This window comes from Bos indicus, chromosome 6 (assembly GCF_029378745.1).
Source record: "Bos indicus isolate NIAB-ARS_2022 breed Sahiwal x Tharparkar chromosome 6, NIAB-ARS_B.indTharparkar_mat_pri_1.0, whole genome shotgun sequence".
Classification (NCBI taxonomy): Eukaryota; Metazoa; Chordata; class Mammalia; order Artiodactyla; family Bovidae; genus Bos; species Bos indicus.
The window spans coordinates 103,751,021-103,763,838 of NC_091765.1; the positions used below are offsets into that span (position 1 = coordinate 103,751,021).

At 45.3% G+C, this 12,818-nt stretch overlaps 1 protein-coding gene across 6 annotated transcripts in view; it reads left to right on the forward strand.

Annotated features, from left to right (window-relative positions):
* LOC109560663 (janus kinase and microtubule-interacting protein 1) overlaps window positions 1-12,818 on the forward strand; it is a 226,405-nt gene that overhangs the window by 59,700 nt on the left and 153,887 nt on the right. The window contains exon 1 of one of the 6 annotated variants that reach the window (XM_070791775.1): window positions 10,232-10,912. The exons of the other annotated variants lie outside the window; for them this stretch is intronic. The gene's annotated coding sequence lies outside the window, so the exon portion shown is untranslated. Of the gene's footprint in view, window positions 1-10,231; window positions 10,913-12,818 lie in introns of those variants that run through there. 6 annotated transcript variants of the gene reach the window in all.

A 12,818-nucleotide genomic window follows, 5' to 3' on the forward strand; every position in this document is an offset into this window, starting at 1 on the left:
AAAATGCTACCGGTGCTCAGGGTGGATTTTGGGGATAAAGAGAAATTTCTTTGCTTCTTTCTCTGTGTTTTCCCACATCCCTTAAGTGGAGTAGTGTGCTCAGTCACTCAGTCGTGTCTGACTCTTTGCGACCCCGTGGACCATAGCCTGCCAAGCTCCTCTGTCCATGGGATTTTCAAGGCAAGAATACTGGAGTGGGTTGCCCTTTTCTCCTCTAGGGAATCTTCCCAACCCAGGGATCAAACCCATGTCTCCTGTGTCTCCTGCATTAGCAGGTGAATTCTTTACCACTGCACCACCTGGACATGCTTTTTTAAGTGGAGTAGACGGACTTTTAAAGTGAAGGGAAAAGGTGACCAGCACCTTTTCAAAGCCTAAACTACTCTAGACACCTCGAGGGGTGGGTGTTCCCTCTCAGAGCCTGGAGCGGTTTCCGATCAGGCAGGCCTCTCAGTGGTTGCCAAGGTCACCTAGAGCTATGATGGTCAGTAGCAGTCCTCAGCATCCATGTCCTGGGGGACTTTCCATTCGGCGCACAAATAGCTCCCAGCAAGTTAAGAGGAAGGAGATGCCTGAATAGCGGGACGGGGGAAGGGGGGGACTCGCAGGCCAGGCACTGACCTTGTGGAGGGGTCGTGAGGAACGACCATTATTTGTTCTGTGTACAGTTGGGAAGGATTTAGTGTATATACCACGTTTGACCTGGGAGCTGTTTCTCATTCTAAGTGGTGTGATTAGGATGGTCGAGACTGAGGCTGAGAGAGTTGATTCCTTCACAGGTTGATAAGAAGTCCAGGGGTCCCCAAGGAGAAAGGGGTCTGGCGTTCTCGAGGAGGAGATAGGGGTCTGGAATTCTCAAGGAGGAGGAAAGGAAAACCTTTTTTTCCCCCTCTACATTCCTTAGTCTCAGTCACATAAAACTGTTTTTATCTTTAAGCCTGGAACTGATGATTACACAACAAACAACTCAGTTTAAACTCTACTAAGGATTATATTAGTAATCCTTATAATATATGAAATTATATTATAGTAGTTAAATTGCCAGCATCCGCTGGATCATCGAAAAAGCAAGAGAGTTCCAGAAAAACATCTATTTCTGCTTTATCGACTATGCCAAAGCCTTTGACTGTGTTGATCACAATAAACTGTGGAAAATTCTGAAAGAGATGGGAATACAAGACCACCTGACCTGCCTCTTGAGAAACCTATATGAAGGTCAGGAAGCAACACTTAGAACTGGACATGGAACAACAGACTGGTTCCAAATAGGAAAAGGAGTACGTCAAGGCTGTATATTGTCACCCTGCTTGTGTAACTTATATGCAGAATACATCATGAGAAACACTGGGCTTGAAAGAAGCACAAGCTGGAATCAAGATTGCCGGGAGAAATATCAATCACCTCAGATATGCAGATGACACCACCCTTATGGCAGAAAGTGAAGAGGAACTCAAAAGCCTGTTGATGAAAGTGAAAGTGGAGAGTGAAAAAGTTGGCTTAAAGCTCAACATTCAGAAAACGAAGATCATGGCATCTGGTCCCATCACTTCATGGGAAATAGATGGGGAAACAGTGGAAACAGTATCAGACTTTATTTTTGGGGGCTCCAGAATCACTGCAGATGGTGATTGCAGCCATGAAATTAAAAGACGCTTATTCCTTGGAAGCAAAGTTATGACCAACCTAGATAGCATATTGAAAAGCAGAGACATTACTTTGCCAACAAAGGTCCGTCTAGTAAAGGCTATGGTTTTTCCAGTGGTCACGTATGGATGTGAAAGTTGGACTGTGAAGAAAGCTGAGCACCGAAGAATTGATGCTTTTGAACTGTGGTGTTGGAGAAGATTCTTGAGAGTCCCTTGGACTGCAAGGAGATCCAACCAGTCCATTCTGAAGGAGATCAGCCCTGAATATTCTTTGGAAGGACTGATGCTGAAGCTGAAACTCCAATACTTTGGCCACCTCATGCGAAGAGTTGACTCATTGGAAAAGACTCTGCTGCTGGGAGGGATTGGGGGCAGGAGGAGAAGGGGACGACAGAGGATGAGATGGCTGGATGGCATCACTGACTCGATGGACATGGGTTTGGGTGGACTCTGGGAGTTGGTGATGTACAGGGAGGCCAGGCGTTCTGCAATTCATGGGGTCACTAAGAGTCAGACACGACTGAGCAACTGAACTGAACTGAACTGAATCCTGTTATCTTAAAATGTAGATTATGGGAGTGGGTCTAGTAAGATCTTTACAACCTCCAGACATTCTTTTGATTCATTGTAATAACTAATTAAAAAGTATATAACTCCCTTGCTAACACTAGTGAGGCAGGCAGGGCACTCTTCCTAGCCCCTTCTGATGTCTATGTCAGAAGCTTTCTCTCTTTTATACTTTAATAAAACTGTACTACACAAAAGCTCTGAGCAATCAAGCCTTGTCTCTGGCCCTGGATTGAATTCTTCTCCTCCGGAGGCCAAGAATCCCAGCATCTTTCGTTGTTCAACATCAACCTTTCGAGGCGGAGAGGCACCCTCCATTCACGAACGTTTACCTTGCTGTGAGTCCTGGGCTCCGTGCACACGCTGTGCTGAGATTATGGCTCCACACCTCTGGCTCCATCATGGCTCAGCTCTGGGCTCTTGGGAAAGCACTTCACCCTTTCGAACCCTCAGTTTCTGATTCTGTGAAGGGTGAGGAAGAAGGACACTGTTTTGGAGTGTCTGCTACAGCACAGGCGCTGAAGTGCTTCTCACTGGTGCCCCTCCTAAAGTGTTTTCAGTTGACATTAATTATCTTGATTGCAGCTCTTATTTAATTACGTCTTTCTCGGTGCCCAAAGGATACCTTCCATCAGATCTGAGAAATGCCATTCTATCAAGTTGTCTGAGCATTTTTTTTTTTAAAAGGAGGAGGTATGGCTGGTCATTGCAAACTCCTTTTAAGTTAACTACTTAATTTTATTTTTGGCTGCACTGGGTCTTCCTTGCTGTACGTGGGCTTTCTCTAGTTGCGGTGCACGGGCTTCTCATTGCAGAGCCGGGGCTCTAGGTGCAAGGGCTTCAGTAGTTGTGGCACAGAGGCTTACTTCCCCTGCCGCAAGTGGGATCTTACCAGACCAGGGGTCGAACCCACGTCCCCTACGTTGGCAAGCAGATTTCCAACCCCTGGACTACCAGGGAAGTACACGTCTGAGCTTTTCTTTTTTTTTCTTTTAAAGAATTGTTTTATTGAAGGATAACTGCTTTACAGAATTTTGTTGTTTTCTGTCAGACCTCAACATGAATCATCCATAGGTATACATATTTTTTAAGCCCCTTTTTATATATAAGCATTGCATGTTCATGTGGAAAATTTGGAGGGGATAGACAAAGAGATTAAAAGTCACTGATTTCCCCACAAAGTGACTGTCAAGTCCGTTCTTACTGCAGCAGGAGGGCTCGTCTCTGACCCAGGAGAGGAGTCTGAGAAAGGCCAATCTGTATCCATGGAACATCCTTAAATTGACCCGGGGAGGCTGGATGTCTGTCAGGCCCCATGCTGATGCAGCAGGCCCTCGGTACACGCTCCAGTGACAGCCCTCGGTACAGCCTTTCGGGCGGGGTGGGCGCTGCACCCCCACAGCTGAGCCGTCCACTCCGTGGGGGAGGCGTGTGTAGAAGGCTGTCTGTCTCTCAACAAGCCCCTCCCCCACAAAGGAGAGGAACAGCAGGGGACAACCTCAAAGTCCAGCTGAAGAAGCATTGTTCACCGTTATCCTAACGCCGGTCTTTTCTCCCTGTGTGTACAAAGTCGTTCCCTTAAACACCGGGACAGTAGTTATGTGCAGATGCCATTACTTGGTAAATAGTCTGCGTTAGTTTCCTGCTGGCTGAGGGCCCGCACCCTGGGCGGCTGAGATGACACGAGCTTGCTGTCTCCCAGGTCTGGAGGCTGCAGTCTGCTCCCTCTGAGGCTGTGAGCGAGGATCTGTTGCAGGCCTCTCCCCAGCCCCTGGGGCTTTGCTGGCCCTTCTCGGGGTTCCTAGGCTTATAGCTCCACCCTGCCGATCCCTGCCTTCATCTTCACACGGATCCTTCCTGCGTGCCTGTCTTTGCAAATGTTGCTTTTCTGTATGGCACCAGTCATATTGGATTAGGGCCCACCCCGATGACGTCACTTTAACCTGATTACTTTGTTAAAGACCTTTTTTCCCCAATAAGGTCACATTCTGAGATGCTGGGGGGTTAAGACTTCAACATCCAGATTTTTACAGGAGGGTGAGGAGTTTAACCTGTAACATACATCAAGAACATTTCTCAGTATCATGAAATGTTCTGACATTGTGGTTTTCAAATGTTTTTGTACTTAGAGTGGAACCCTTTTAACAATGAAGTGTTGAAGTCCCTGTGACACCCTTAAACTCATGTTAAAGTTGGGGAGGGAGAGAGGTACCCAGGTTTCGGAGGAGTCCAGAGGTGAGTGGGGCTGGCCTCTACTGTAGTGTGTGTGTGTGTGTGTGTGTGTGTGTGTGTGTGTGTGTGTATCTGCATGTGTGTGTATGTGCGGGTGTGTGTCAGAGTATTAATTATTAATATTAACTGATGAAACGGTTAATAGTTAATAATTAATTGTCCCCACTGTTCCCAGAGGGGTGGGGAAATAAGTGATTTTAAATTTTATCTTTGTCCTCACATTTTTCACAGTGAACATGTAATGCTTATTAACTATTTATACTCATTAATATTAATCACAATAAAAAATTAAATTTTGACTCAATTAACAAGTTAATGCAGCTCATGCCGTACTCACAACAACCCAGCCCCCTGAGGTGGGTGTTGTTACTTTCCTCATTTTCCTGGGTGGAGAAACTGAAGCTCAGAGAGGGCAGGTAACCTGCTCAGAGACACACAGCTAATGAGGACTATAGCTCCCTCAGTCTGATGCCAGAGCCAGCCCTTGGGAACCCTCCACTCCCCTGCCATCCTGAGGTTCTAGAAAGAGATGTTGCATTGGTGGAGTGTGGGTGAGGTAGAGTGAGGCAGAGTCTATTCGTAGGGAGCATGAACGAAGTATTGGATTTCTACTGTGTCATTTAACACTGCTCTGTGTCTCCCTCTTTCATTTTAACTCAGCTTTCTGGGGCACCCCCATTTCCATCTGTGTTCAGTTGCAACTCTGTCGGGCTGCTCTAAATAGGGGTGTGGAACAGGGCAGCGGGTGCTGATGGCATGGTGGAAGGTGAAGGAGCTTTCTGGGTGTGATCAGGACCTGCTGCCCTGTGGGCTCCAATCAGATGACCACAGTGGAGGGGAAGCAGACCTGATTTGTTTGTTTTTTTTTCCTGGGCTGGTCATTTCTTGGAAATCTAGATTCTTTACCTTAGTTTGGCTATTAACTAGTTTTAAACACCATCAAAAGGAAGAAAAACAAGCAAGAAAGGGGTAAAAGGTGGAGTGGTGATGGCAGGGGCCATTTCTGGCTGTGTGAGCATGAGCAGAGGCTGAGCCCCTCTGGACCTGAGCTGTCTCGTGTACAAAGTATTCCACACGAGCCTCCCTCTCGGGCTCGTGAGGCTTGATGAGGTGACTCTGTGCCCACATTTAGCACATTCTCCTCGGTCCCTAATTGGCACTTCCCTCATTCCCAGAAGAGAGATTATCACTGAGGTGCTGAAATAGGATATTTCAAAAGTGCTTAAATATTCTCATGATTATTTGGGTTTCATGTCTAAAACACTGCTGAGTTTTCCAGATTTGCTGGCATATTGAATGCAGCACTTTCACAGCATCATCTTTTAGGATTTGAAATAGCTCAACTGGAATTCCATCACCTCCACTAGCTTTGTTTATAGTGATGCTTCCTAAGGCCTGCTTGACTTCACATTCCAGGATGAGTGATCACACCATCATTGTTATCTGGGTCATAAAGATCTTTTTTGTATAGTTCTTCTGTATATTCTTGCCACCTCTTCTTAATATCTTCTGCTTCTGTTAGGTCCATACCATTTCTGTCCTTTATCATGCTCATCGTTGCATGAAATGTTCCTTTGGTATCTCTAATATTGTTGAAGAGATCTCTAGTCTTTCCCATTTTATTGTTTTCCTCTATTTCTTTGCACTGATCACTAAGGATGCTTTTTTATCTCTCATTGCTATTCTTGGGAACTCAGCATTCAAATGGGTATATCTTTCCTTTTCTTCTTTGCCTTTCACTTCTCTTCTTTTCTCAGCTATTTGTAAGGCCGCCTCAGGCAACCATTTTGCCTTTTTTCATTTCTTTTTCTTGGGGATGGTCTTGATCCCTGCCTTCTGTACAGTGTCACGAACCTCCATCCATAGTTCTTCAGGCATTCTTGTCTATCAGATCTAATCCCTTGAATCTATTTCTCACTTCCACATATAATTGTAAGGGATTTGACTTAGGTCATACCTGAATGGTCTGGTGGTTTTCCCTACTTTCTTCAATTTAAGTCTGAATTTGGCAATAAGGGGTTCATGATCTAAGCCACAGTCAGCTCCTGGTCTTGTTTTTGCTGACCTCTCCATCTTTGGGTGCAAAGAATATAATCAGTCTCATTTTGGTGGTGACAATCTGGTGATGTCCATGTGTAGAGTCTTCTCTTGTGTTGTTGGAAGGGGGTGTTTGCTGTGACCAGTGCGTTCTCTTGGCAAAACTCTGTTAGCCTTAGACCTGCTTTGTTTTGTACTCAAAGGCCAAATTTGCCTGTTACTCCAGGTAGTTCTTGACCTCCTACTTTTGCATTCCAGTCCCCTATAATGAAGAGGATATGTTTTTTGGTTGTAGGTTCTAGAAGGTCTTGTAGGTCTTCATCGAACCATTCAACTTCAGCTTCTTCAGCATTAGTGGTCGGGGCATAGACTTGGATTACTGTGATATTGAATGGTTTTCCTTAGAAACAAACAAATCATTCTGTCGTTTTTGAGACTGCACCCAAGTACTGCATTTTGAACTCTTTTGTTGATGATGATGGCTACTCCATTTCTTCTAAGGGATTCTTGCCCACAGTAGTAGATATAATGGTCATCTGAGTTAAATTCACCCATTCTGTTTATTTGGGTGTAAACAGACTTAAGTATGGATTCACAGGTGCCTGCTGGAAGCCAGAACACTTCCATAAGTGATGAAGGAGTGGTCCATTCACTATGCAGTTCTCCCCCTCCCATTATTTCTTGATCCTCAAGACACCAGTCTCTATCAAGGTGTTAGGTGATGATTTGAAAACATTTGTAAGCATTTTTGTGGGAGCCAGCAGTTCTACTGGGTAGTGCTTTGGGGAGGAACTTGGCTGTCAAATGTTTGGATTTAAATCCAGGCAGGCTATGGGTCTCAGATCTCTCCTTCCGTGTAAAATGGGGCCATAAATGACTTCCCAGAGGGTTTGTGAAGGTTTTAATGCAGTGAATATTAGGGGCACTAGAGTGTTTCACTCTGCATAGTGCTTTGTTCATGATGGCGTTTTTATTAAGGATGGGCCAGGCTGCGTCTGGGAAGTGCCCATCCCTGGAGTGGGGTGGGTCAGCTCTGGCGACCTCCCACAGCTGGGGGATGGGGAGGAGTGGTTCCCAAGGAGGCTGAGCCACCCTGCCCGAGCCCCCAGACTCCAAACAGGTGGACCTGCATCTTTCACCTCCCTCTGCCTAGGTCCTGCTGTCCCACCAGGGCCAGCTCAAGATGTTGCCTCCATCACCCAGCCCCCAGCTGTAAGCCACGTCTCTTGCCCCTGGGTCTCCCCAGAGGGTTATCCCTCATTATCATTTTCTGTTTGGGGCTGCGATCATTTATGGACACATCACCCCTTCCCTGCTGGACTTGAAGTTCTGGTAGGAGTAGGGATAAGATTTATCTTTCTATCCCTGGGCCATATGCAGTGTGACTGAAGGAGGGCCCTGCAGTGTCATCTGTGTGCACATACAGTCTCCTCTTTCACAGGCACTCGCCAGCTGCTCCAAGGCAAATGTCAAGGTCTCGCTGCCACAGAGTGCCTAGTCTGATGGCGAAGACGGTGCCAACTCAGTGCAGTCAGGGCTGTGAGGAAGAGAAGCCCAGGGGACTGTGGATGTGAAGAGGAAGCCCCCTACCCTTTGGAGGGCGGGTAGGAAGTGGCATCCATGGAAGGTCCCTGGGGGAGTTGATGCCCCTGCTGAATTTTGAAGATGGACAGGTGGGAAGGAGGGGTTGGGCATTTCAGGAGGAGAGTATCAGCGAGGTTTATGAGGCCGTGCTGCAGTAACAAAAGAACCCTGAAAGGTCAGTTCTAGGTCACCCGTGCGCTGGGGCAGGTCCACTGGAGCTCTCTTCCAACAGTGATTCAGGGATCCAGCCCTCCCCATCTGCTCAGGCCACAAGCTCTACACTTGACTTGTGAGGTCTGTGCAGCAGGAAGAGAGAGAAGAGGAAACACATGGGCTCTTACGTGCCTTTGCACAGATGGGAGAGAGGTCATTGCTGCTCACACATCATTGACTAGGCAGTCACGTGACCCTCACATGTTGCAGGGGAATCTGTGAAATGGAGGGAAGTGAATGGGGATTTGCTGAGCATGCAGGAATCCCACTTCCAGACGTGCTGGGGCCTCAGAGAATGTGGTTCCAGCCCCAGAGCTTTAAGCTCCGCAAGAAACTTGATAAAACTAACCCCCTCCCCCACCCATATTGAGTATTTATATCATGGTTGCAAAAGAGATTCATGGACAGAACAAGAGTTCAGAAGGTAAAGGGAATCTGATTACCAAATACAAGGATTAATTTGTTGGTAGACTTTCAATACATTTTTTAAGGAGTTGGGTGTAACATTGGCCCCGTCTCTCTCTTGCTCTCCCTCTCTCCCTCTCAAAACATAAATAAGCTTTTTCATATGGAAACAAAATCTTTGTATTTATGAGTTTCCTAAGCCTTACATAAGACGACAGATGGTTGCATGGCATCACCGACTCAATGGACATGAGTTTGAGCAAACTCCGGGAGTTGGTGATGGACAGGGAAGCCTGGTGTGCTGCTGTCCATGGGGTCACAAAGAGTCAGACATGACTGAGTGACTGAACTGAACTGAAGCCTTACAAAGAAACTGTGAGCAGGGTTACAATCCCATTTATGATGGGAGATGCTGGGGGTGAAATTTTCTCATAAAATATTCAGGAGCACACGCTGAGATTCCTAAATAGGTAACTTCACGATTCTAATTGGCATGGGCTTTGTCTTTGTGATTTAATTTAGACCATCATTATGATTGCTGGTATTCTTTTGGGTCACGTTATTTTATAATGTGCTTCTTGAGTATCATTTTTATAATACGATTTTAATCCTATTGAATGCATTACAAAGATCTTTAATTCAAAAGGGGTGAGTTGTACCTTTTTGGTTGTAGCTTGGAGATTGTGGCAACATTGAGAGATTAACACTAGGTGTCAATTTGAGCTTTCATTTCCTTTAGTTGACAATGAATGCGTAGAAGTTGGCTTTTCGCATGCGAGCCCTTCAAGGTCAGTGTTTCCTTGTAGATAGCCCATAGTTGGGTCTTGTATTTTGAGCCCTTCTAACAGTTTCTGTCTTTTAATTGATGTACTTAGACCATTGATTATTTTTTATTGAGGTATAATTGGCATGTGACATTATAATAGCTTTAGGTGGGCAACAAATGATACAGTATTTATATATATTGTAAATTGATCACCACAGTAAATCTAGTCTTCATCTGTCACCAGGCAAATTTACAAAAATTACTGTTTTTGTGATGAGAACTTTAAGATCCATTCTATTAGCAACTTTAAAGTATGCAACGCAGTATTATTAACTATGCTAGCCATGGTCACCTTGCTGTATGTTATGCCCCTTAGACTGCTGATGTTTGGAGTGATTATTGATATGGTTGGATTAATGTCTATCATATTTGTTATTCTCTATTTTTGTCCCTGTTTGTTTCTGTTTTTGTCTTCCTCTCTCTGCTTTTTGCACTTTTAATTGAGCATTGTATATGTTTCCATTTTTTTCCCTTTCCTTTGTTAGTATGTCAATTGTATCTCTTTAAAAAAAATTATTTTTTAGTGGTCACACTCGAGTTTGCAGTACACCAACCCAAGTCTACTTTCAAATGGCACCATACTGCTTCATGTGTAGTATGAGTACCTTATAATAAAGGTTTTTTATTTAGTTCTTATCCTTGCTCTGCTATATATTTTTTTCCCTCTGGATTCTTTCAAGGTTTTTCTTTATCTTTGCTTTTCTACAGCTTCACTATGATATACCTAGGTGTAGGTTTTGGGTCATTTATTCTGTTTGGTGTTCTCTGAACTTCCTACATTTGTGATTGGAATCAGTAAGTTTCAGAAATTCTCAGACATTATTGCTTCAAATACTTCTTCTGCTCCTTCTTCTCTCTTCCCCCATTATACATATGCTGTACCTTTTGCAATTATACCACAGTTATAGGGTATTCTATTCTGTTTATTTTAGTGTTTTTAAAAATTTGCATTCAGTTTGGGAAGTTTGTATTGATGTAGCTTCAAACTCACTGGCTCCTGGGCCATGACCTGTCTACTGAGGAGCCCGTCACAGGCATTCTTCGTCTCTGTTACAGCGTTTTTGATCTCCAGGGTTTTGCGTGCTTCTTTAGAATTTCCATCTCTGCTGACATTAGCCATCTAGTCTTGCATGTTGTCTATTTTTTCCATTAGTGCCTTTAGCGTATTGATTAGAATCATTTTAAAGCCTCAGTCTGACAATTCTAACATCACTGCCATATATCAGTCTGGTTCTGATGTTCATTCTGTCTTTTCAAACTGTTTATTTATTTATTTTTTTATTTTGCCTTTTAGTATGCCTTGTCGTTTTGTTGTTGTTGTTGAAAGCTGGACAGGAAGTATTTGGTAAAAGGAATCTGAACTGGTTCCCACAAAGTTCTCTGTTCCTGGGTTACAGTTTTGGTAAGTTGTTTTTCTTTGTGTTTACCTATCTGCAGCCATTTGCCCTATGATCTCAGTTCTCTGATGGATAAAAGAAAAGTGACTGATTTTCCATTTGTTCAGCATTTTTATTATATGAATGAGAGTGATGACTCCCAAGTTTCTTACACACCAGACCAGAAACTGGAAGTTTGATTCCGTTGTTTCTGTGTTCTTCCTTCCTTCCTTCCCTTTCCCCCTCATATTTTATTTTCCATCTTTCCTCCCTTCCTTTCTCCTACGGAGGTCCCCCCCACACACACACTTTTCCTTCGGCAAGACTTTGCCAAAGTGGCCACGGGGCAAACAACTGCAGTGTTACCTTACTATTCAGTTTCTCTGGTACTTGGGGAGGTGGCACCCACGAGTTTAGATGTGCCCTCTGTGGGTCCCTGAGCATGAGCCTTGCTGTTCCAGAGTCTCCCAAATTCAGAAAGGCTGAACTTGCCTGAACTTGGCTGCACTTTGCTTCTTTGGGACATATTAAGATGGACATGTTAGAACCAGGTGACAGAGGCTGTCCGAAGATTCCCAGGCCTTCCTATCCTTGTCGAAGCTGGTGTCCTTTGCTGTGAAGGCTGCAACCATTCCCATGACCCTGACTTCTAAGGTGATCATGCTGACTCTGTGACCGGGGTGACAGTGACAAGTGACAGTGGCAGGTGATGCTGCCACCAAAAGGGAGGGGCGTTCCGACCTCCTGTCATTTTTCTAGGGATTGAAGAGTGGTGGTCCTTGGAGAAGTTTCCCTCTAACCGTCTTTCGACTGTTTTAAGGTACAAAGGACAGGTCTCCTCCTATTCTGCATATGGAGATATGGAAGGCGTCAGGGGGTCTGACAGGAGGAAGCTTTGGGCTGGAGAGGCCTTCAGCATCCCAAGGGCAGGGAGGGGAGGACAGATACTCAGTATCATGGTCCCATGCCCAGCACAGTGCCTGAATGTAGGAGGCAAGCTCAGAGCTTGTGCTGAGCAAATGAGGGACTGATGTGTTCAACCTGCCAAGCCACTCTCAGCACCCAACATGGTTACCCAAGGGCAAGACCAAGGTCCTTGATGCTGTGAGCTTGTGATTTTGCTGGGAACCATATCTGAGTATGGGAGGGGGGTGTGGATTCAGCTGGCAAGTGAGCCAAACCCGCTATCCCAGGCACTCGCATCTCTGTCCACACAGAAGTCAGTTCTTACGTAGTGCTGCTTGGCTTCACGGTTGGGGATTATTTTTACCAAGCACTCAGGAATCCTGCATCCCTTGAAGGGTATGTCCTGCCTTAAATTTGTACCTGTGAAGCCACGCCTGGGCTGGATGTGAAAGGAACGTATGTAATGCTTTCACAGTTCAGCACACGTCCAGAAGGGGTCCTCATGTCACCAAACACCTCTCTGGGCAGGCACGTTGCTTGCTACTGGAGAGTCAAGCAAATAAGATGGTTTCACAGGAGTTGAGAATCCAGCCGGGCAAGCAGACGCAGAGGAGACCTAAGGAGACGCAGCTATTGGGCCCGATGGCAGGAACTTCGCAAGGCATCCCTCACTATGTGCAGACTTTCCTCTGAGGCAGTGGGACCACAGCAGGTTGACATGATGTTGTTATAATTAATGTTGTTGTTTTGATTATTTTCTGGGTAGAGGGGCAAAGTTCTGTTTAGTTCAGTCACTCAGTCGTGTCCAAGTCTTTGCGACCCCATGGACTGCAGCATGCTAGGGTTCCCTGTCCATCACCAACTCCCAGAGCCTGCTCAAACTCATGTTCATCAAGTCAGTGATACCATCCAACCATCTCACCCTCTGTCGTTCCCTTCTCCTCCTGCCTTCAATCTTTCCCAACATCAGAATCTTTTCCAAGGATTCAGTTCTTTGGCATCAGGTGGCCAAAGTATTGGAGTTTC